The sequence below is a fragment of the Mirounga leonina genome, unplaced genomic scaffold, assembly GCF_011800145.1.
Source record: "Mirounga leonina isolate KUSES-001 unplaced genomic scaffold, KU_Mleo_1.0 Mir_268, whole genome shotgun sequence".
Classification (NCBI taxonomy): domain Eukaryota; kingdom Metazoa; phylum Chordata; class Mammalia; order Carnivora; family Phocidae; genus Mirounga; species Mirounga leonina.
The window spans coordinates 9,774,981-9,799,137 of NW_023270649.1; the positions used below are offsets into that span (position 1 = coordinate 9,774,981).

Sequence of the window (24,157 nt, forward strand, 5' to 3'; positions counted from 1 at the left end):
TTTGTTTGTTTTTTCAGATAATCAGGTAAGAAATGATAGAGTCCTTACCAATCCTAATAAGCATGAGTTTATACTTTTCACATGTTAGAGAAAAATGTATGTTTAATCTTGTAAGTATTGAGGAGTCGATCCTGTCTAGGCAATTGTAGTGGAGTGTCACCATAGTGGTAACCATACGGTTTTGCCAGGTATCCAGTCATGTAGTGTTCGTCTCTGCTGACAACACTGTTGACCTCGAGTAGGTGCGAGGATGTGGGTGGAGTTGATGTGTTCCATAATAATGGAAGTGAACAAGGATAGGTGCAGGTGTCTTAGAACAAATTGGATCTTAAACTCATTTTTATGTGTTTCTTCAGGTTCCTGTGAAGAAAACAGGGTGAACTGAAAATGGTTTTTAACAGAACCTTGCTAGGAACCAGGTGAGCGTTAATGGTGAATCCTACTACAATAAAGACCATCTGAACTTGAGTATGTAGGTGAGTGAGGATGATGTCCTTAACATCTGTGTTAATATGTATTTTTAAAAAATTTTTGTAGGTATCAGGTGAAGATCTTCACTACTATGCAGGTATGAGATGTGATATTAACTGATAAAAGACCTCTTATTATTTTAGGTTTATCTGTTTACTTGAGACAGAGAAAGAGTGTGTGTGAGTGGGGAGGGGTGCAGAGGGAGAGGGAGAATCTCAAGCACAGGGCCCGCTGGATAAGGAGCCCAACTTGGGGCTCATTCTCACGACACCTAGATCATGACCTGAGCTGAAATTAGGAGTCAGACGCTTAACCGACTGAGCCACCCAGGTGCCCTGGACATACATACGTACATTTATTTATTTATTTATTTGTTTGTTTGTTTGTTTGTTTGTTTCTTTGTTAGTTAGTTATTTTTAAGTACTCTCTGCACCCAACATGGGGCTTGAACTTACAACCGCGAGATCAAGAATCACATGCTCCACCGACTGAGCCAGCTAGGTGCCCATAAAGACCTTTCTATATTCAGATATCTACAAATGTATGATTTCAGGTCTCTTAAGTTTACTTTGTTTTTGGCATGTACTTAGTTAGGAGCTTAAATTGTCCCTTATAATACTGATAGGAATAAGACTTGTTTTGTATTCTTTTTTGAAGATAATGTGTACTTGACATAGTAGTGGTAGATGGATTAGCAGATATCCAGGTAATTTATCATACTGTCCTTCACTATTTCATTGACTATGGGATTACTGCAGGTATACCTTGAAGAGAGGAAGGCGTCTGTTCAGGGATTGACCTTGGAGTTCTGTAAGTATCTAGGTAGTGCTGATGGTTCCTTGAATGATACAGTGACGAGAGGAATTAGCAGGTATAGAGGTAGAATAAGATATGCCCCCCAAATATTTTCTCCAGTGATTTTTTCCCCATACTCCTCAGTACATCACAGTGAGCCTATCAATGGCAGCTCCCATGGAACGTTGTTGAAGTCACAGTACGTGATGATGTGGGCCTAAGTCGCAGCACAGACCCTCTGATCCTCAGATACCTAGGTAAGTGATGATGGGGTCCCTAACACTTGCTATTACCATGATTTCTTTGCAAGTATTCAGATGAGAAATGATAGATTGCTAACAAACTCTTGAAACCGTGAGTTTTCAGTGTTTAGAGAAAACTCTTGTTTAACTCTGAGTGATGAGGGATTACGCTTATCCGGTATTGGTCAACGTATCGCAACCACAGTAGTGATCATGACAGCTTTGTAGGTGTCCTGTAAAAGTTGTATTACCTGACAGTGGTCTTGACCTTGGAGTACTAGAGATATTCAGGCAGAGTTAATGCTTTTACAATGATGGAAATGACCAAGCTTATTGATAGGTGCCCCTTTAGAATAAGCCATGTCCTTTTACACATATATCATCATGTGTTTTTTAGGTTCCTGTGAAGAGATGATGATGAACCTAACACTAGTCATTGTCTGCGGACATTTCTGTTACCCAGGTAGGTGATGATGTTCACCTTCACCATTTCAAATCATCTGATCTTCACATATCAAATAACTATCATTGATCGACTAAACTTGCTTGCTCTGTGTGTTTTTTTTTTATATATAATCAGGTAAGAAATGATAGTATTTTACCATTTGTAGTGACCATGCTCTTCTGTTTCTATTTCAGAGAAAATACATATTTCTTTATGTGAGTAATAGGCGAATTATGCCGTGAATACCCATAATCGTGGAGTGGTGTGTTATGGTAGTAATGTTGGTGTTTTCCCAGGTGAGCAGGAAAGAGATGATGGTGTATCTATCTTTGGCATGGACATTGAAGTATTGTAACAATCCAGAAAGTTCTGATGGGTCCTGCAGTGTTGGCAATGAACAGGATTATTTGCAGTATCCTTCTAGGAGCAAAGAAGGGTCTGTAGACTCATTTTTCACAGAGTGTTGTTTAAATTACCATCCAGAGGTAATGGTAATTTTTAGAATGATCATTGATTGGACATTGCTTGTATTCAGGTAAGTGATGATATCGGCTTTTGGCACCCTACAAATTGATTTTCAAGTATTTATGTAAATGTAGGTGGTGTTCCTTACTGTTCTGTTATCATGTTTCAATGCAGGTATGCAGTTAAGAAATGATACTCTCCCAATTAATGCTAGTAAGTATATGCCCTTTTATTTATTTTTTAAATTTAGATACATTGTGTATTTAACGTTAGTACTGATAAAGGGATATGCAGGTCCAGGTAACTTCTACTGTTGCACGTCAAGTATTGACCATGAGATTTCTACCAGTACTCATAGAAGACAAGTTAGTATGTCTAACAGTGGTGTTGACCTTAAAGTTCTGCCAAAATCCATGTGGTGTTATGCTGCCCTTAATGATGGAAGTGACCAAGATTATTTGCAAATGTACTATTTCTTTCTGCGGGTAGACAAGTTGTATCTTGCAACAACACATTTTTTGAGCGTGTTTCTCAAGGTTCTGTGCAGTCATGACATCACAGTGAAGCAGACAGTGGTTGTCAGGGGGAGCTTGCTGGTAACCAGGCACGTGATAAAGTGGGTCTTATCTCAGTTCAGAAATCTGATCTTCAGCTATCTAAGTGAGTGAGGATGGTGTCTCTAACACAGTGTACCACACTTTTTTTGTAAGTTTCCTGTTAAGTTCATTGCTAGTTTACAGATATGGTGTGACATTAACTCATTAGATACATTCACTTTTTATATTAGAAAAAGTTTATTGGGCCCTGTGAGTGTTGAAGGATAACACCTATCCAGCTATTTATCATGGTGTCTTCCCCCACAGTACTACCCATGGGTTTTCTGTAGGTGTCCAGTGAAGTAAGGCTGATTTTATCTGACATCAGTGTTGATGATCTTTGATTACTGAAAATACCCAGGTAGAGTTGGTATGTCCCATAATGATGGAGCGACCAGGTTATTTACAGATACCTTGCTAGAAAAAAGTTGTTTTCTTTAACATAGATCTCATCATGTCTGAACAGCAACCTGAAAAAGACATCGGTGTGCACCTAGCATTGATGTTAATGGCAGACATTGCTGGTATGTTTCCAGGTAAGCAAGGTTGTGGGCCTAAACCACAGCATAGGCCATCTGATCTCCAGATATCTAGGTAAGTGATGATGGTGTCTCTAAGAGTTGTTACCATGATTTCTTTGCAGGTATTCAGGTAAGAATTGATAGTCCTTACTAATTCTACTAATTCTAGTCCTTACTAATTACTATTTTAGGAAAGATTTTTGCTTAACCTGGGAGTGATGAGGGATTGCCATACTGAGGTAATTAATATTATGTCCTCAACCACAGCAGTAACCAACAATTTTGCAGGTGTCCTATGAAGAAGTACTGTCTTATCTGGTGATGATTTTGACCTTGGAGTACTACAAGTGTTCAGGTAGAGTTGATATGTCTCATAATGATAAAGTGACCAAGGTTATTTACAGGTGTCCTGGTAGAACAAGTTGTGTTCCTTTACACATATATCATGTGTTTTTCAGGGTCCTATTAAAAGACTTCAGTTAATCTGATGATGGTCATTAAGGTGGAGACATTTCTGGTATTCAGGTATCTGATGAGGTGTACTTTCACTACATCAGACCCTCTGATCTTCATGAGTCTACTTCCATTAAAATTTGTTGATTGCTTGAACTTGTTTTACCATGTGGGTTTTTTTTAAGGCATTCAGGCAGAAATGATAGTGTTTTTACCAATTCTAGCAAACCTGTTGTCCTACTTTTTTATATTTTAGAGGAAATTTACATATAACCATGTGAATATTTAGCAGTTCATGGGTATTCATGGAATAAACAGTTGTGGGTCACACAAGTTACCATGGTATTTTTGTAGGTGAGCAATCAAAACATGATGGCAATGGCATAGACCTTGGAGTACTGCAAGATCCCAGGTAGAGTTGATGGGTCCTACAATGATGTAAGTGCCCAAGATTACTTCCATGACCTGGTAGAGAGGGTATTCTGTAGACCCATTTGTCACAGTGTGTTTTTCAAGTTCCTGTCAAGAAATCATGGTGAACCTCATAATGATCAATTATTGGACTTTGCTTTTATCCAGGTAAGTGATGATGTAGGCCTCAAACACCCTAGAAACAATCTAACCATCTGATATGTGGGTAAGTGTGGATGGATTTCCCAACTTTTTTGTGACTATGTTTTTGTTTTTACAGGTATTCAGGTAAGAAATGATACAGTCCCAACAAATGCTAGTAACCATGCTAATAATTATTTAAAGTTTAGATGTAATGTGTGTTTAACCCTAGTGGTAACAGAGGGATATGCAGGTGTCCAGGTAAGTTATCCTACTGTTCCACCCCGCAGTATTGAGCAGGAATTTTTTTACAGGTACTCAGGAGATGATGGTTTCTCTAACAGTGGTGTTGACCTTGAAGTTCTAGTTATGCCAAGATCCAAGTAGTGTTGATGGGTTTTCTAATGATGGAAATAACCAGTGTTAATTATATTCTTTTCTTTTCCCCAGGTGAAACAACTTTTGTCTTTTTTATAGGTGTATAAACTATTAATAGACAAGGCCTACAGATTTATTTCTTCTTGGACACCCCCATAGTATGGCTGTGGCGGCCTGTGGTCTTGGTGTGCTGGCCTCAGACACAAATTCCCCAGAAGTGGCACAGCCCTCTGTGGGCCCAAATCTTCTTTAGTCACTCCAGGTCTTCATGAAGTTCGTTGTCCAGACCATTGGCCAGGACCTGGCTATATTTTCCATTCTTCACGTCCTTTTGTCTGTTCGAAAACCAGTTTGGGATCTTACACTGGCATGGATTCTGCATGTGTAATGGTGATCACCCATTCCACCTCACCCTCAGGGAGCTCTCATGCCCTCTTTGTGAAATAGGTGTCTGTAACACCACGTGAGCATATCTTCACCCCACACCCTGAGTTGCCTTTGATGGCAAAGGCTCTTTTCTGCTGCCCATCAATATTGGTGTTGAGTACTCGGAAAATGTGCTGGAACTTCTCAGGGATCACTAGGGACGTGACGGCAGCCCCGGCAGCAGCGTGTAGGCCCCCTGTGGAAGAGCAAGACAACTTTTGTCTTAAACATACTTGTTAGTTGTGTTTTTTCAGGTTATGGTGGTTAGTCCTGTTACAGTGAACCTAGAAATGCTCATTAATGGGACCCTGCTCATAACCTGGTACGTGATATTGTGGATGTTACACCATAGTTGAGATCACCTGTTCTTCAGACGTCTCAGTAAGTGAGGATGGTGTCCCGAACACAGTGTTAGCATGTTTTTTCTGCAGATATCATGCTGAAGTCTTTGTTGTTGTACAGGTATGAGATGCTGTCACATTAACTCACTAGACCTTCATATTTTCAGGTATGTATGTAATTAATGATGTTTTGAATAGTCTTATATTACCCATATTTCTGGCTTGTATGCAGTAAGATTAATTTGTCCCTCACAATACGAGTAAGCACAACATTTTACAGTATTCTTGTTCAGAGATTGTGTTTCATACACTCCTACTGATAAAAGGATAAGCCGGTATCCAGATAGTCTATCATATTGTCCACAATATTAAACATGAAACTTTTACAGGTATCTCTTTAAGAGAAGAAGATATCTCCTACCAGGGTTTAGTCTTGGACTGCTGCAAGTATCCAGATGGTGGTGACGAGTCTCAAAAGGATGCCCTTGACCAATGGAAACTGCAATAGACCTGGCAGAACAAGACATGTACTGAACACATTTTCCACATGGTGTTTTTCAGGTTTACGTGAAGACCTCCTGATTAATAGGCTCCCCTATCATATTTAATGAGGCATATAGAGGTATCAAGGTAAGTGCCGATATGGGCCTAAACCACAGCACTCTCTTTCTGATCCTACTATGTAGGTAAGTGATTGTGTTCCTGACACTTCTTGTTACTATGATTTTGTTGCTGGTATTCAGGTAAGAAATGATAGAGTCCTTACCAAATCTAGTAACCATGACTTTACACTTTTTACATTTTAGAGATAACTTATGTTTAACTCTGTGATTGTATCTATGATTGTATCTATAATTTAGGATAACTTATGTTTAATCCTTGATTGTATCTATAATTGTCAAGGAGTTCCCAAGCCAGTAGTAACCACAGTAATTTTGCAGGAGTCCAATGAAAACATGATGGTCTCTTCTGACAAAGGCGTTGATCTGAATTAATGCAAGTATCAATGTGTTCCATGATGTGTTCCATAATAACGGAAGTGAAAAGGATTATTAGCAGGTGCTCTGGTGGAACAAGTTGTGTATTTAAACACATTTGTCCTATCTGTTTCTTCAGGTTCTTGTCAAGAAAACCCAGTGGACCTAAAAATATTCATTAACGGAACCTTGCTCTTAACCTGGTAAGTGATAAAGTGGGTTCTGCCACAATCCAGACAGTCTGATCTTCAATATGAAGGTAGGCGAGGGTGGTGTCATCAACACTGGTGTTACCATGTTTGTTTGCAGGTATCCTGTTAAGGTCGTTGTTAGTATACAGGTACGAGATGATATGACATTATCTTATTAGAGACATTTCTTATTTCCAGGTATCTATGTAATTAATGTTTGAGACTCTTATATTTATGTTATTTTTGCCATGTATTCTGTTAAGAAATTAACGTGTCCCTAATAACACTAGTAAGAATGTGATTTTTTGTATTCTTGTTTAGAGATACTGTGTATTTAACACTAGGAGTGACAGAGAGATCCGGGTATTCTGTTGCATAGTCTATCATAGCATTATTGACCATGGAATTTTTGCAGGAGGTATCCATCAAGAGAGGAAGGTATGTCCTCAGCTTTCACCTGCGAGTTCCACAAGCAACGAAGAGAAATTGCAGGTGTAGTAGGAGGATTTATTCTCCACAATGTGGTTTTCAGGTTCATGTCAGGACATTATGATAAGCCCATTATTGGTAGATAACATGGGACATAGCTGGTGTCAAGGTCAGTGACGAAGTGGGCCTAAACCCACAGCACAGGCCATCTTAACTTTCTTACACATACAAGTAAGTAGTATTAGTTTGCCTAAACTTCTGGTCGCCATATTTTTCTCGCTTGCCGTTTGTTTGTTTAGGTATTTAAGTTTAGAAACAATAGTATCCTTATCAATACAAGTAACCATGTACCTTTCTTTATTTCAGAGAAAATTTGTTTAACCCTGGGAGTTTTGAGTGATTTATGGGTATCCACATAATGATTACGGACTTCCGTGGCACAATAGCAACTGTGTGTTACTTAACAGCAGTTAGGAGGTGACGGTGTTTTTAACAGTGGTGCAGACCTTGGAGTACCGCAGGTATCCAGGCAGAGATGAGGTTATTTGGAGGTGTCCTGGTGGGAAATAAGTGTCCAAAGACACACTTGTCACGGTGTGGTTTTCAGGTTCCTGTCAAGAGATTGTGATGAACTTCATAATAATTTTTATCAGCAACATTGCTGATTGCCATAAGTGATGATATTTCTCAAGCATCCCCACAGACCTTCTGATAGCATCACTACCATTGTGTAACCATGGTTTTGTTTTGGGTTTTTTTGAGCAGGTATTCAGGTAAAAATAGTATCTCAAACAATGCTAGTAAGCATTAGCTCTTACAGGATTAAGGCTCAGTTGGTGGAGCACGCGACTCTTGATCTCGGGTTGTGAGTTCAAGCCCCATGTTGGGCCTAGAGCTTCCTTAAAAAAAAGATTAATTAAAAAAAAAATACCCAGAGTTTATATATAATGTGTGTCTAACATAGACTGAGATCTATGCAGGTAAGTCATCTAGGTTCCACACCACAGTATTGACCATAAGATTTTTCCAGGTGATCAGTCAAGAGGTGCTGATGTTTCCCATATCTGTGTTTACCTTGAAGTTCTGCCAGGATCCAGGTGACGTTGATGGTTCCCTCAGTGAGGGAATGGACCAAAAGTACCTACAGGTGCCCTGGCAGGACGAGTTGTTGCCTTATACACATTTGCTGCACCTCTTTATTTTAGATTCCTGTCTAGCAATCACTCCAAACAGAACAATGGTCATTAACAAAATCTTGTTAGGAACCAGTTAAGTGCTAAAGAGAGTTTTACTACAGTTAAGAGCATCTAATCTTCAGATTATCAAGGCAAGTGAGAATGATGTCTCTAACATTTGTGTTACCGTCTTTTTTCAGATAAACTGTTAAGGTTTTGCTAGTAATCAGGTGTGAGATGATGTGACATTAAGTCCGAGAGACATTATATTCAGAAATCTGTGTGACGAATGATATTGTTCAGGCTCTAATAGTAACCTGATGTTAGGCATGTATACAGTTAAGAAATTGTCCCTAACAATTAGTTAGTATGCCTGAGAATTTATGACTGTTGAGAGATAGAGGGTTTTGGACTGATGGAGGGACTTTCAGATAGCCAGGTCTTTATCGTATTGTCCATCACTGTGTTACTAACCATGGGATTTCTGCAGGCATTCCTTTAAGAGAGGAAGATTGCTCTTACTTGGGGCTGACCTCAGAGTTTTGCAAGTATTCAGGCATTGTTGATGGGTCCTGAAGTAATACAAAGGACCAAGGGAATTTGCAGCTGTCTGTTAGAATGAAATTGTACCAGACACATTTGCCACAGTGTGTTTTTCAGCTTCCTGTGAAGACATCATGATGAACCCAGCAGTGGGCATCAGCAAGGAGCATTTTGCCAGTATGCAGATAGGATCATCTCCACATAGCGAGGTAAGTGATGATACGATTTCTTGTTGCCATTATATTTTTGCAGCTGTTGAGGTAAGAGATGATGTAGCCCTTACTAGTAATAAAAACAACAAATTTTCACTTTTATATTTAGAGAAAATGTATAACCTTGTTAGCGTTAAGGGATTGCACTCAGACAGGTGATTGTCATGAGTTCACACCCCAGTAGTACCCACAGAATTTGGCAGATGTCCGGTCAAGTAATGATGGTCTTTCCTGACAATGGTGTTGACCTGAGTAATGGAAGTTCCTAGATAGATGTGTTCCATGGTAATGGGAGTGAAAACGTTGTGTTTAGGTGTCCCCGTAGAATAATTTACATTTCAAACACATTGCTGCTGGTGCTTTTTCAGGTTATTGTCGGGAGAACATGGTGAACCTCACAGTGGTTGTTGACAGATCCCTACTGGTAACCAGGTAAGTGCTAACGTGGGGTCTTACTACAATGAAGACTGATCTAATCTTCAGTATCTAGGTAAGTGAGGATGGTGTCCCTAACACTTGTGTTACTGTGTTTATTTGCAGATACCCTCTTAAGATCTTTCCTAGTACACAGGTATATAATAATGTGACATTAACTTACTGGAGACATTCTTATTTTTAGATACCTATGCATTAATATGTTTAAATTCTAATATTTACATTGTTGTGGGCATGTATTCTGTTAAGAAATGAATGTGTTCCTCTAATACTAGTAAGAATGAGAGTTGTATCCTTGTTTGGAGCTACTGTGTTTTTCAAACTAGTCGTGATGGAAGGATATGCAGGTATCCAGGTAATGTATCCTTTTGTCCATCACAGCATTATTGACCATGCTTTTTTGTAGGTATCCCTTCAAAGAGGAACCAGTCTCTTCCTAGCTTTAAGCTTGGAGTTCCGCAAGTACCCAGATAGTGTTGATGGATCCCAAAACAATATAAGTAACCCAAGGAATTTGCAGGTGTATGGGTTAAATGAGACAAACAGGAAAATATTTTCCACAATGTGTTTTTTAGATTCATTTCTGGACGTCATGGCGAGTGTCTCAATGGTAGCTCATGGGAGACGCTGGTGGTATGAGGTGAGTGATGATGTGGGCCCGAGCCCCAGCACAGACCATCAGATTTTCATACATGTGGATAAGTGATTATGTGTCCTCACATTTCTTGTTACCATGATTTTTTTGCAAGTGTTCAGGAAAGAAATGATGGTTTTCCCAACTCTAGAAAACATAAGTTTTCACTTTTATATTTCAGGAAAGTTTATTTTGAACACTATGAGTGTTGAAGGATTACATATACGTAAGTATTTATCTTATATTTTCCTTCATAGTACTATCTATATGATATTTAGAAGTGTCCAAACACTGATGGTTTTCTGACATTGGTGCTAACTTTTAATGACAAGTACCCAGCTAGAGTTGCTTTGTCCCATAATGATGAGGTGAACAATGTTATTTGCAGGTGTCATGGTAGAAAAAGTTGTTTCCATTAACACAAATTTCATGATGTGTTTTACAGATTCCTTTCAAGACCTCATGATAAACTTAGCATCAGTCATGAATGGGGGCAGGGATATTGCTGGTATTCAGGTAAGGGAGGATGTGGGCCTAAACCACAGCACAGGCCATCTAATCTCTAGATAGCTAGGTGAGTGATGACGCTGTCTCTAAGAGTTGTTACCATGATTTCTTGGCAAGTATTCAGGTAGGAATTGATAGTCCTTACTAATCTAGAAACATTGAGTTTTTACTTTTTTGTGTTTTAGAAAAGGTGTTTGTTTAACCCTGTGAGTGTTGAGGGATTGCCATATCCAGATATTTATCATGATGTTCCCAACCATAGTAGTGACCATGGAAATTTTGCAGGTGTCCTCTAAAGAAATATTGTCTTACCTAACAACAGCGGTCTTGATCTTGGAGTACTGCAAGCATTCAGGTAGAGTTGATATTCTCATAATAGTGGAAGTGACAAAGGTTATTTGCAAGTGTTCTGGTTACAGCAAGTCCTATCCCTTTACACATACATCATCATGTTATTTTTTCAGGTTCCTTCAAGATCATGAAGCACTGAACAGTGGTCATTAATGGGGGACATTTTTTGTATCCAGGTAAGTGGTGATGTGTATCTTTACCACATCAGACCCTCTGGTCTGTGTGTGTGTGTGTGTGTGTGTGTGTATAAGTAATGGGTAAGGTGTTGATTGCGTTAGCTTTTTTTTACTATGTGATTCTTTTAAGGTGTGCCGGTAAGAAATGATAATGTTTTACCAATTCTAACAGTCATGTTGTCCTACTGTTATCTATTTTAGAGAAAACTTATGTTTAACCATGTGAGTGTTGATCAGTTTGTCGGTATCCATGTGATGATCATGGAGTTGTGCATCACACTAGTAACCATGATATTTTTGCTGATAACCATTCAAGAGATGGTGGTGTTTCTAACAGTGGTGTAGACGGTGGAGTACTGCAAGAATCCAGGTAGAGTTGATGGGTCCTGATAGGAAAAGTGTGTCCGTAATCACCTTTGTCATAATGTGATTTTCAGGTTCCTGTCAAGAAATCATGGTAAACCTCATAATGACCATTAACAGAACTTTGCTTGCATCCAGGTAAGCCATGATATGAGCCTAAAGCACCTTACAAACAATTTGATCTTCAGATATTTAGATTAGCGTGGATAGTTCTAACATTTGTGATAACATGTTTTTCTGCATGTGTTCAATTAAGAAATGATATTTTCCCAACCAATGTTAGTAGTAAGCATTAGCCCATAGTACTGTAGAGTTTCTATTCAATGGGTATTTAAAATTCGTAGTGATGGAGACAGGTACAGGTGTCTAGCTAAGTTATCCTACTGTTCCACACCACAATGTTGTCTATGAGATTCCTACAGATACTCAAGAAGGTGATGTCTCTGATAATGGTGTTAATCTTGAAGTTCTGCCAATATCCAGGTATGATGATGGTTTCCCTAATAATGGCAGTAACCAAGATTATTTCTAGGTACCTTTTTTTTCCAGGTAAAGTAAGTTGTGTCCTTCAACACACTTGTTGTTGTGTTTTTTAAGGTTCCAACCATTATGACATCACAGTGAAGAAAATGATGGTCCTTGACGGGGCCTTGCTAGTAACCAGGTATGTGATAGATTGGTTCTACCAAAATATAGATCCATCTGATCTTTGGATATTTAGGCGAGTGAGGATGGTGTCCCTAACACAGTGTTATTATGCTTTTTGCTGGTATCCCAGAAAGTTCTTTGCTAGTATAAAAACATGAAATGATGTGACAATAAATCATTAGGGATTTCTTATCTTCAGATATATAGGTAACTAATGTTTCCTAGACCTTTATGTTAATCTTTTTAGCATATAGACACTTCAGAAATCAATTTGTCCCTAACAATAGTGGCCTGAGATTTTACTGTCTCCTTGTTCAAAGATAATGTGTGTTTTTACACTCATACCAGTGGACCTATAGTCAGATATCCAGGTAATTTATCATATATTCCATACTTGTGATATTGACTGTGGGATCTTTGCAGGTATGCCCTCAAGAGATGAAGGTAAATCTAATTAGAATTTAACCTTTTGAGTTCTACATATTGCCCTGTAATGTTGAAGGGAGTCCCAAAATAATACACTGACCAAGAGAACTTGCAGTTATCCAGGTAGAATAAAATGTGTATGGAACAAGTTTTCTACGCTGTGTTTCAGGTTCATGTTAAGACATCACGGGGAGCATATCAGTCACAGTAAATGAGGCACCTAGCAGGTATTGAGGTAAGTGATGATGTGGGCCTTAACCACAGCACAGACTATCTGATCCTGTACGTGGGTAAGGGATTGTGTCCCTAAAACCTCTTGTTACTATGATTTTGTTGCAGGTATTCAGGTAAGAAATGATAGTCCTTACCAAATCTAGTGACCATGACTTTACACTTTTTACTTTTTTTTAAGATTTATTTATTTGAGAGAGAGGAAGAGAGAGAGTGTGCACGTGTGGGTGCAGGAGGGGCAGAGGGAGAGTCTAAGGCAGGGGCTCGATCCCACGATCCTGAGATCATGACCTGAGCTGAAACCTTAAGAGTCCGATGCTTAACCAACTGTGCCCCGACACTTTTTACATTTTAGAGATAACATGTTTAACCCTGTGAGTGTTGAGAGTTGACTGTACCCATAATCGTCAAGTTCCCACCCCAGTAGTAACCACAGTGTTTTTGCAGGAATCCAGTTAAGACACGAGGGCTTTCTTCTGACCAAGGTGTTGACCTGAATTAATGCAAGTATCAGGGTAGAGTCAATACGTTCCATAATAATGGAAATGAAAAGGATTATTAGCAGGTGGTCTGGTGGAACAAGTCGTGTCCTTAAACATATTTATCCTGTGTGTTTCTTCAGTTTCCTTTCAAGAAAACACAGTCAACCTAACAATGTTTGTTAACAGAACCTTGCTCTTGACCAGGTACATGATAAAGTGAATCTTGTCACATTGCAAACCATCTGATCTTCAGTATGAAGGTAGGTGAGGATGATGTCTCTAATACTTGTGTTACCCTGTTTGCACGTATCTTGTTCAGCTCTTTGCTAGTATACACGTATGAGATGATGTGACATTAACTTACTAGAGACATTTGCACTGGGTGTTATATGCAAACAATGAATCATGGAACACTACAGCAAAAACTAATGATGTAATGCATGGTGATTAACATAACATAATAAAATTTTTTTGAAAAAGACTCATATTTATCTTGTTTTGGCATATATGCAGTGAAGACATTAATTTGACCCTAACAATACTAATAAAATTAAATTTTTCATATTCTTACTTAGAGATAATATATAATCCAAATAATTTATCCTATACCATCATCATGTTCTTGACCTTGGGAATTTTTTCAGGTATCCCTTCAAGAAAAGTAGATGTCTCTTCCCGGGGTGTGACCTTGGAGTTCTGCAAGTAAGTATCCAGGTAGTGCCGGTGGGTCCTGAAATGATAACAAATGACCAAGGGAACTTGCAAGTGTGGAGGTAGAATCATTCCTGTACTAAACACATTTCCCACAATGTGTTTTTTCAGGTTAATGTCAAGGCCTCACAGTGAGTTCATCAGTGATCGTTAATGTGGGACATTGCTGGTATGGAGGTAAGTGATCCTGTGGGTCAAAACCACAGCACATACCATCTGGCTGTCATATACCTAGGTAAGTGATGGGTGGCCTTACACTTCTTGTTACCATGAATTTTTTTTGAAGGTATGAAGTAAGAAATGCTAGAGTCCTCACCAATTCCAGAGACATGTTTCTCCACTTTCTATATTTCTGGAAATGTTCATTTTTAACCCTATGAGTGTTGAGGGACTGCATGTATGCAGGTATTTATCATGATATTCCCTGTGATAGTACTATCCATAGGGTATTTACAGGTGACCAGACATCGAATGACAGTTTTATCTGTGTTAACTTTAGATTATTGTAAGTATCCAGTAAAGTTGATGTATCTCATAATGATGAACTAAACAATGTTATTTGCAGGTTTCCTGATAGGAAAAAGTTATGTCCCTTAACACACACATTCACAATGTCTTTCCAGTTAAGAAATCATGATGAACCTAATGCTGCTCATCAGTGGGGATGTTCCTAGTGTGCAGGTAAGTGATGATGTGGGCCTAGCCCAGGCCTTCCGCTCTCCATATAGCTGGCTGGGTGATGGTTTCCCTAACAATTGTAACCATTTTTCTTTGCAGGTATTCAGGTAAGAAATGATAGTCCTTACCAATTCTAGAAACCATGTGTTTTTTTCTTTTTATATTTTCTTTTATTTATTTTTTTTAAAAGATTTTATTTATGGGGCACCTAGGTGGCTCAGTCATTAAGCGTCTGCCTTCGGCTCAGGTCATGATCCCAGGGTCCTGAGATCGAGCCCCGCGTTGGGCTCCCTGCTCAGCGGGAAGCCTGCTTCTCCCTCTCCCACTCCCCCTGCTTGTATTCCCTCTCTTACTGTGTCTCTCTCTCTGTCAATTAAAAAATTGGGAGAGGGAGAAGCAGGCTTCCCGTGGAGCAGGGAGCCCAATGCGGGGCTCGATCCCAGGACCCTGGGATCATGACCTGAGCTGAAGGCAGACGCTTAACAACTGAGCCACCCAGGCACCCCTCTTCTTATATTTTAGAGAAAATTTTATTTTATCCTGATGAGTAATGAGAGATTGCCATATTCACATAATTATCATAATGTTCCTAACCCTAGCAGTAACCATGGAAATTTTGCAGGTGTTTCATAACGAAATGTCATATCTGCTAATGATCTTGACCTTGGAGTACTGCATATATTCAGATGGAGCTGATGTTCTCATAATGAAGGAAGTGTCCAAGGTAATTAGTTTGAGGTGTCATGCTACAAGTTCTGTTTTTTTTACACATATATCCTGTGTTTTTCAGATTCCTATCAAGAGATCAAGATGAAATTAATGGTTAACAGGGGACATTTCTGGTATCCAGATAAGTGATGTTGTATACCTTCACCACATGAGACCAGCTGACATTCACATACCTAGTTAAGTGATAATGATGGGCTAAACTAGTTTTACTATGTGATTTATTTCAGGTTTTCAGGTAAGTAATGATAGTGTTTTTAATCAATTCTAGCAGTCATGTTACCCTACTGTTTTATATTTTTGAGAAAATTTATTTTTAACCATGTGAGTACTGAGCCACTTGTGGGTATCCACATAATGGTGATGGACTTGTGCAGCACAGTAGTAACCAGGGTCTCTTTGCAGGTGAGCAGGGAAGAGATGATGGTGTTTCTGGCAATGGCCTAGACATTGGAGGAATCCAGGTAGAGTTAGGTGCTGGGTCCTGCAGTGATGGTAGTGAACAAGGCCACTTGCCATCTCCTAGCAGCAAAGGTGTATCTATAGAGACCTTTTTTACAATGTGTTTGTCAAGTTCTTACCAAAATTCATGATAAATATCCTAAGGATCAATAACAAGACTTTGCTTGTGTCTAGTTAAGTAATGACGTGGGCCTTTAGCACCCTAAACACAATCTGATCTTCAGATATGTAGGGAAGGATGGACAGTGTTCCTAACTTTTCTGTTTGTTTTTATGCAGGTATTCAGGTAAGAAATGATATTGTCCCAAGTATAGCCCTAATGTTTTTTAGAGTTTATGTATCATGTGTGCTTAACCTGAGTGATAAGAGAAGGGTATGAAGGCATGCCCCTAAGTCACCCTCCTGTTCCATACCACAGTATTGACCAGGAGATTTCTACAAGTGCTTGGAGATGGTTTGTCTCTTAGCACTGATGTTGACGTTGAAGTTTTGAAAGATCCAGGTAGTGTTGGTGGTTCCCTTAATGATGAGACTATAAAATGATTTGCTGGTACCTTTTTTTGTTTCGTTTTTGATTCTTACAAGTAAGACAAACTGTGTCATTCAGCCCCTAAATGCTTGTTTTTGAAAGTTTCTAGAAACCATGATGTCATAGTGAACCTAACCACAGTTGTGAGTTGGACCTCGAGAGTAAGCAGGTATGTGATAAAGTGGGTCTTACCCCAATACAGATCATTTGATCTTCACATACCTAGGTAAGTGAGGATGGGGTCTCTCAACACAGGGTTACCATGTGTTTTTGCAGGTATCCTCTTAAGTCCTTTGCTAGTGTACAAGTAGGAGATGACGTGACAGTCACTCATTAGAGACCTTCTCAATCTCAGTATCTACAAAATGAATGTGTCTGAGACTCTTACATTTACCTAGTTTTTGTCATTATATAGTTAAGAAAGTAATTTGTCCCTAGTAATACTAATAAGAGTGAGATTTGTCTGTTCTTTAGATAATACGTATTTGATACTAATGAAAAATGGGTATGTAGGTATTCACGTAACTTACTATATCGTCCTTCACAGTGTTATTGACGAAGGGGTTATTGCAGGTACCCTTCAAGAGAGGAAGGTGTCTCTTCTTAGGGTTTGACCTTGGCGTTCTGCAAGTATCCAGGTACTATTGATGGATCCCAAAATGATACAAGTGACCAAGGGAATTTGAAGGTGTGGAGGTAAAATGAGACATTTACTACAGTATGTTTTTCAGATTCATGTCAATACGTTACAGTAAACCTATCAATGATAGTTAACATCAGACATTGTTGTATGGAGGTGGGTGATGCTGTGGGCCTACAGTGCAGCCCGACTACCATTCAGATGTTTATGTAGATGATATGTTCCTCACATTTCTTGTTATCATGACTTTTTTGCAGGTAGTCAGGTAAGAAGCTATAGAAGCCTTATAAATTCTAGCAACCATATTATCCTACAGTTTTACATGTTAGAGAAAATTATGTTTGACCATGTGATTGTTGAGCAGTGTACAGATATCCACATAATTATGACTGAGCTGTGAGTAACGGTAATAACCTTGGTATTTTTCAGGAGAGCAATCAAGAGATGATGATGTCTGTAGCAACGACACAGATCTTAGAGTATTGCAAGGTTCCAGGGAGAGTTGATGGGTTCTGCAGTGATGGCAGTGAACAAGGTTATTTTCAGGGTCCAGGTATAGAAGGTGTGACTATAGACATATTTGCCACAATGTGTTTTCCAGGTTCCTGTCAAGAGATCACGGTGAACCTCCTCATGATCATTAAAGGGACACTGCTTGTATCAGGTAAGTGATGCTGTGTGCCTTAAGCACCCTACAGACCATCTGATCTTTAGATCTTAGAGTCAATGGGGTTCTTAAATTTGTGTTTCCATGTTGTTGTTTTTTTCTTTTGCTGTTACTCAGTTATGATATTGTCCCAACAAATGCTAGTAAGCATTAGTCTTTATTATTTTAGAGTTTAGATATACTGTATATTTAACTTTAGTAGTGATTGTGGGGTAGGTAGGTGTCCCAGTAACTTACTCATCTGTTCCACACCACGGTATTTACAACGAGATTTCTCTAGGTAGTCAGGAAAGAGATGATGATTTCTGTAACAATCGTGTTTACCTTTAAACTCTGCCAGGATCCCAGTAGTCTTGGTGGTTCCTGCAGTGATAGAAGTGATCAAGATTATTTGCAGGATTTTTTTTTTTAATTTTTGTAGATAAAACAAGTTTTGTCCTTCAACACACTCGTCCATCATGTCCTCAGGTTCCAGCAGTCGTGAGATCATGGTGAACCTGACAATGGCCGTTAACAGGACCTTACTGGTAACCAAGTAAGTGATAAAGTATGTCTTACCTCAATACAGACCGTCTGATCTTCAGATATCTGAGTGAGTGAGTATGGCTTCCCTAACACAGTGTCACCTGGTTGTTTTGCAAGTGTCCCGTGAAGGCCTTTCCTAGTATACAGGTATGAGACTATGTGGCATTACCTTATTAGAGAGCTGCTTGTTTTTCATATGTGAATGAGGCTTTTAAGACTATATTAACTATGTTTTTGGCATGTATGCAGTTTAGGAATTGACCCAAGTAGTACTGGTAAGTATGAGATTTTACTGTATTCTTATTCAGAAATTGTGTATTTTATTCACCCAGAGTGGTGGATAGGCAGAGATCCAGGTAATTTATCGTATTGTCCATCACCACATTATTGACCATGGGATTCTTGCAGGTATCCCTTCAAGAGAGGAAGCTATCTCTTCTTAGGGTATAACCTCAGGGTTCTGCAATTACCCAGGTAACATTGATGAATCTCCAAATGATACAGTTGACCAAGAAATTTGCTGGTGTCCCACTAGAATGAGACATGGACCAAACACTTTTTCCACAATTTTTTTTCAGGTTCACATGAAGACCTCACTGCGAGCCTATCAGTGGTAGGTAGTGACGTGCACATATCAGAGACCGAGGTAAGTGATGACGTGGGCCTCCACCAGGGCACAGGTCATATGATCTTCGTACGCAGAAGTGATGATGGTGGCCCTCCACTCGTGTTACCATACATTTTTGCAGGTATCCCTCTCAGGTCTTGGATAGTACGCAGGTATATACGTGGTGTGATATTAACTCATTATAGATGTTCCTACTTCCCTTGTTTTTGGCAAGTGTAAGTTCCAGTAATTGGACCCTGATAATACTAGCAAGTAGTAGTTTTTGTTGTTTTCTTTTATGGAGATCAAGTGTGTTTCTCACTCCTCATGGCAGACAAATAGGAAATATCCAGGTCCTTTATCATATTGTTCTAACTGCATTATTACTGTGGGGTGTTTACAGGTATGGCGTCAACAGAGGAAGGCAAACCTTACTAGGGTTTAACCTCAGAGTTCTGGAAGTGTCCAGGTAATGTTTATGGGGCCCCACATGATACAAGTGACAAGGGAATTGACAGGTGCACAGGTAGAATGAGACATGTACCAAACACATAAACCACAATATGTTTTCCAGGACATGCAGAGAGAGCACACGAGCCTATCCAGAGCAATGAATGGGGGGAGCAGCATTGCTGGTATTGAGGTAAGTGATGCGCTAGGCTAAGTGGTAACGTGTGCTGACACTTCTTGTTACGAGGATTTTGTTGCAGGGATTCAGGTAAGAAGAATCCTTACCAATTCTAGAGACTATAAATTTTTACTTTTTACATTTTAGATAAAATATATGTTTAACACTATGCATATTAAGAGATCATAGGTATACAGATATTTATCATGGTTTTCCCCACCACAGTACTACCCATATGATTTTTAGAGGTGTCCAGTCACGAAATGATGATTTTTTGACATTGGTGTTGACCTGGGAGTATTGTAAGTATCCAGGTAGTACTGTTAAGTATCCAGAGTTGATATGTCTCATAATGATGAAGTGACCAAGGTTATTTGCAGGTATCCTGGTAGAAAAAGTTGTGTTCTTAAACATGTTTCATAACATTTTTTTCAGACCCCTATCAAGAGATCACAATGAGCCTAACATGGGTCATTAATGGGGGCAAGGACATTGCTGGTATGCAGGTAAGGGAGGATGTGGGCCTAAACCACACAGCACAGGCCGTCCGATCTCCAGATAGCTAGGTGAGTGATGACGGTGGCCCTAACACTTGTTGTCATGATTTCTTCAGGGGCATTCAGGTAGGAAATTATATAGATCCCCTGCCCATATAGAAACCATGAGTTTTCATTTTCTGTGTTTCAGAGAAAATTTTTGTTTATCCCTATGAGTGTTGACTAATATCATATCTAGGCAATTAGGATGATGTTTCCTGCCACAGTAGTGACCATGGAAATTTTGCAGGTGTCCTGTTTTCAACTGTTGTCTCACCTGACTGTGATCTTGACTTTGGAGTACTACAAGGATTCTGGTACAGTTGATGTTTTACAATGATGAAAGTCATAAAGATTATTTGCAGATGTCCTGGTAGAACAAGTTGTGTTCTTTTATACATATATCATAATGTGTTTTTCAGGTTCATGTCCCAAGGTCATGGTGAACCTAATGGTTATTAACAGGAGACATTTCTGGTATCCAGGTAAGCAATGATACACAACTTCATCACATCACAGACCGTCCAGTCTTCACTTATGTCAGTATGTGAATTCAGGTAAGAAATGATAATGTTTTACCAGTTGTAGAAACCATGTTATCCTACTATTTTATATTTTAGAAAAAATTATGTTTAACCCTGTAAGTGTTGAGCAATTTGCAGATATCCATGTAATTATTATGAAGGTGCAAATTACAGTAGTACCGTGGTTTGGGTTTTTTTGTTGTTTGTTTTTGTGTTTGTGTTTGTTTGTTTGCTTGCAGGTGAGCATTCAAGAGATAATGGCATCTCTAACTATGAGGTAGGCCTACCTAAGATCCTAGGTAGATTTAATGAGTTTTGGGACGCGTGGGTGGCTCGTCGGTTAAGCATCTGCCTTCGGCTCAGGTCCTGGGATGGAGCCCCGCATCGGGCTCCCTGCTTGGTGGGGAGTCTGCTTCTCCCTCTCCCTCTGCCGCTCCCCCTGCTTGTGCTCACTCTCTCTCTCTCTGACAAATAAATAAAATCTTTAAAAAAAAGAAAAGATTGGGGCACCTGGGTGGCTCAATTGGTTGGGCGACTGCCTTCGGCTCGGGTCATGATCCCAGGGTGCTGGGATCGAGCCCCACATTGGGCTCCCTGCTCGGCGGGAAGCCTGCTTCTCCCTCTCCTACTCCCCCTGCTTGTGTTCCCTCTCTCGCTGTGTCTCTCTGTGTCATATAAATAAATAATAAAATCTTTAAAAAAAAGGTTCAATGAGTCCTGCAGTGATGCCAGTTACAAGGTAATAAAGGTGTGTCATGACACATCTGTCAGAATGTTTTCTTCAGGTTACCATGGTAATCCTGATAATAATCATTAAAGGGATTTTGTTTGTATCCAGGTAAGTGATGATGATAGCCTTTTCCATGCTATAGACCATCTAATATTCAGATATCTGAGTAAGTATGGATGGTATTCCTAACCTTGTGTTGCTGTGTTTTTTTGCAGGTGTTCAGGTAAGAAATGATACTGTCGATGATGCTAGTAAGCGTTAGTCCTTATTATTTTCAAGTTTAGATATACTGTTTGTATAATATCAGTGTGTCAGAGATTACATAAGTATCCAGGTAAGTTAGTATTTTGCCCATTGCCTCTTTATTGACCATGGCTTCTTACAGTTATCTTGTCAACAGTATTGTGTCTCTAACTAGGGAGTTGACCTTGAACTTCTGCAAGTTTCCAGGTAGATTTGATAGGCCTCATAAATTTGATGGGATTTTGCAGGTAATACATGTATTCCTAACACAGTTTTTGCAATGAATTTTTATAGAATCCACTCAAGAGATGATGGAAGGCCTTCGAGAAAATATACCAGAGAAATCCCAAATTAAATACTATGGTCATGATGAGCACGGGGTGATGCATGGAGTTGTTGAATCACTATATTGTACACCTGAAACTAGTATAACACTGTATGTTTACTGGAATTAAAATTTAAAAATATATAAGGGGATTCAAAAACAATCCCAGGGTGAAATAACCTATTCAAGTCGTATAATAATATTTTCAGTTTCCAATAGCTGCCTGTGAAAAAAATCTTGCTCAAAATGCATAAAATGAGAAAAATGTATTCCATATGAATGAATGAATAACTTGAACTTGTGAACTAGTGAGAAAATAAAATCAAATGAATGAATAAATGAATGCTATGATTAGTTGAACCATCATCTCTTGATTTGTATTTTTGCAGATACCCACTCAGGAGGAGAAAATGTCTCTATTCAAGGTCTTGTCCCTGGATTTTTGCAAGTAGCTGGGTAGATTTTACAGTACCTTTTAAGTCTGCACTGCTCATTAGATTTTCAGGTGTCCAGGTTATGGAATTATCATTAAACACCATTGTAGATTCCAGTTAAGAGATTATTGAGAACCTCCGTTTGGTATTGAAGGCAAAATTTTGTTTGCACTAAGTACAAGATAGTGGTGTTTGTACCAGAGTTAGAGCTCATGAGATTTTGCACATATCCAGGTAGACCATGTTGGTATTCTGAAGCCAACCTAGTGACCATGATTTATTTGTGAGTATTTGTAAGTTGTAAGCAGTGATCAGGGAAATTTTGCAGATATCCTGTCACACTATGAAGGTGTCTCTAACTAAGGTGTTTTTCTTGGAAATTTGTAGATGTCCGGGTAAGAGATGATGGTGTCCCTAATCAAGATAATGACCTTGGGATTTTGCAGTTATCCAAGCAAGAGATGACATGTCCCTACCATGATCTTGATCCTGCACCTTTCTAGGTATTCAAGTAAGAGATGGTATTTGTCTGAATACGTTAGTGACCATGGGGCTTTTACTGGTATGCAGGCAGATGGTGATTCTGTCTGATCTGTAGTGCTGACCTTTGAATTTTACATGTATCTAGGTAAGAGGTGATCTGGCCCTTACCATGTTGGTGGCCTTGGGATATTTTAGTCTAGACAAGGAGTGGTGTGTCCTTAACCATGTCAGTTACCGTGAGATTTTGCAGGTATCCAGGTAAGATGTCACGTATCTACAACATATTATTTCTCTTCACATTTTTTAGATATTCTGAGAAGAGATGATGGTGTTCCTAACAACAGTAAAGACCACTGGATTCTGCACATGTCCAGTGAAGAGATGATAGCATCTCTTTCAACGTTGGTGTCTATGGAAATGAAAGAAATGGAATGCTTTTTTTGATTAGCTGTATAATTTGTTAAAAGAATTTTAATGTTCAATGGCTATTAAATATTATTCACAATCATATTTTCTTATATCCATTTGTTTAATTTCTCCATAATGACATTTGCACCAGGAATCTTAGGCCCACGTTTATGAAATATGTTAATATCTTGGAGCCATGAATACAGATAGACTTCATATGAAATGTGGTTATTCCTAAAGAAAACTAGGCTATAAACCCAATTCTTAGTTAAAGGATTGGGGGAACCAAGGAAGAGGAATATTGGTGTACATATTGTGGGCAAAAAACATCTGTACTCTCCCCCTCCTGGTATGAATAGGCATTAGATGATATGTTAGGAAAATACGTGAAACATGATAGAGGTTAATGGGGAACTTGAATATCTCTTATCTAAATATTCAGTTATTGAATTATTATTTAGCTTATATCATTGACACATAGAAAATGAGAGCTGAATAAGAATTTGATGATCATTTAGCCCAACACCACCATGAATGAGAGAGCCCTGAGTGCAGAGAGGTTAATCAAGGTCACACAGCTATCTAGTTGTGATGTGCTCTTTCCATTATCCTGTTTTCTTGGTTTGAAAACCTGAGACCGATTAAAAAGCAGTAAGGCAAGTACTTGTTCAAATCAATATAGCTCAGGAAATGCACTTCCAATTGGCCAGATTATTCATCATGCACTTTGCTTTTTTGTTCATATATTCAGTATAAAATTCTTGGCCCCAGGTGTCTGTCCTAAACCCCCAGCTACAAATGTCTCCTGTGAAGGGAAGCAACGTAGTCTGAATTTT

General features: G+C 39.0%; 4 long non-coding RNA genes and 1 pseudogene across 5 annotated transcripts; 4 read left to right on the forward strand and 1 right to left on the reverse strand.

Annotated features, from left to right (window-relative positions):
* Positions 1–5,051: 5,051 nt before the first annotated feature.
* On the reverse strand, positions 5,052–8,009 carry LOC118026649 (annotated as a pseudogene).
* Positions 8,010–9,760: 1,751 nt separating this feature from the next.
* Positions 9,761–10,742, forward strand: LOC118026657. The gene is made up of 3 exons (XR_004683640.1): positions 9,761–10,287; positions 10,463–10,507; positions 10,727–10,742. It is a non-coding gene; the product is annotated as an uncharacterized LOC118026657 (long non-coding RNA).
* Positions 10,743–11,796: 1,054 nt separating this feature from the next.
* LOC118026658 lies at positions 11,797–12,285 on the forward strand. The gene is made up of 3 exons (XR_004683641.1): positions 11,797–11,816; positions 12,091–12,161; positions 12,276–12,285. It is a non-coding gene; the product is annotated as an uncharacterized LOC118026658 (long non-coding RNA).
* Positions 12,286–18,353: 6,068 nt separating this feature from the next.
* Positions 18,354–20,682, forward strand: LOC118026659. The gene is made up of 4 exons (XR_004683642.1): positions 18,354–18,877; positions 18,982–19,479; positions 19,585–20,491; positions 20,597–20,682. It is a non-coding gene; the product is annotated as an uncharacterized LOC118026659 (long non-coding RNA).
* A 675-nt stretch (positions 20,683–21,357) lies between these two features.
* LOC118026660 lies at positions 21,358–23,421 on the forward strand. 2 transcript variants are annotated; one of them, XR_004683644.1, is made up of 2 exons: positions 21,358–22,941; positions 23,221–23,421. It is a non-coding gene; the product is annotated as an uncharacterized LOC118026660 (long non-coding RNA). The 2 variants fall into 2 exon arrangements; XR_004683643.1 differs by having other exon boundaries at positions 21,358–22,933.
* The last annotated feature ends 736 nt before the right edge of the window (positions 23,422–24,157 follow it).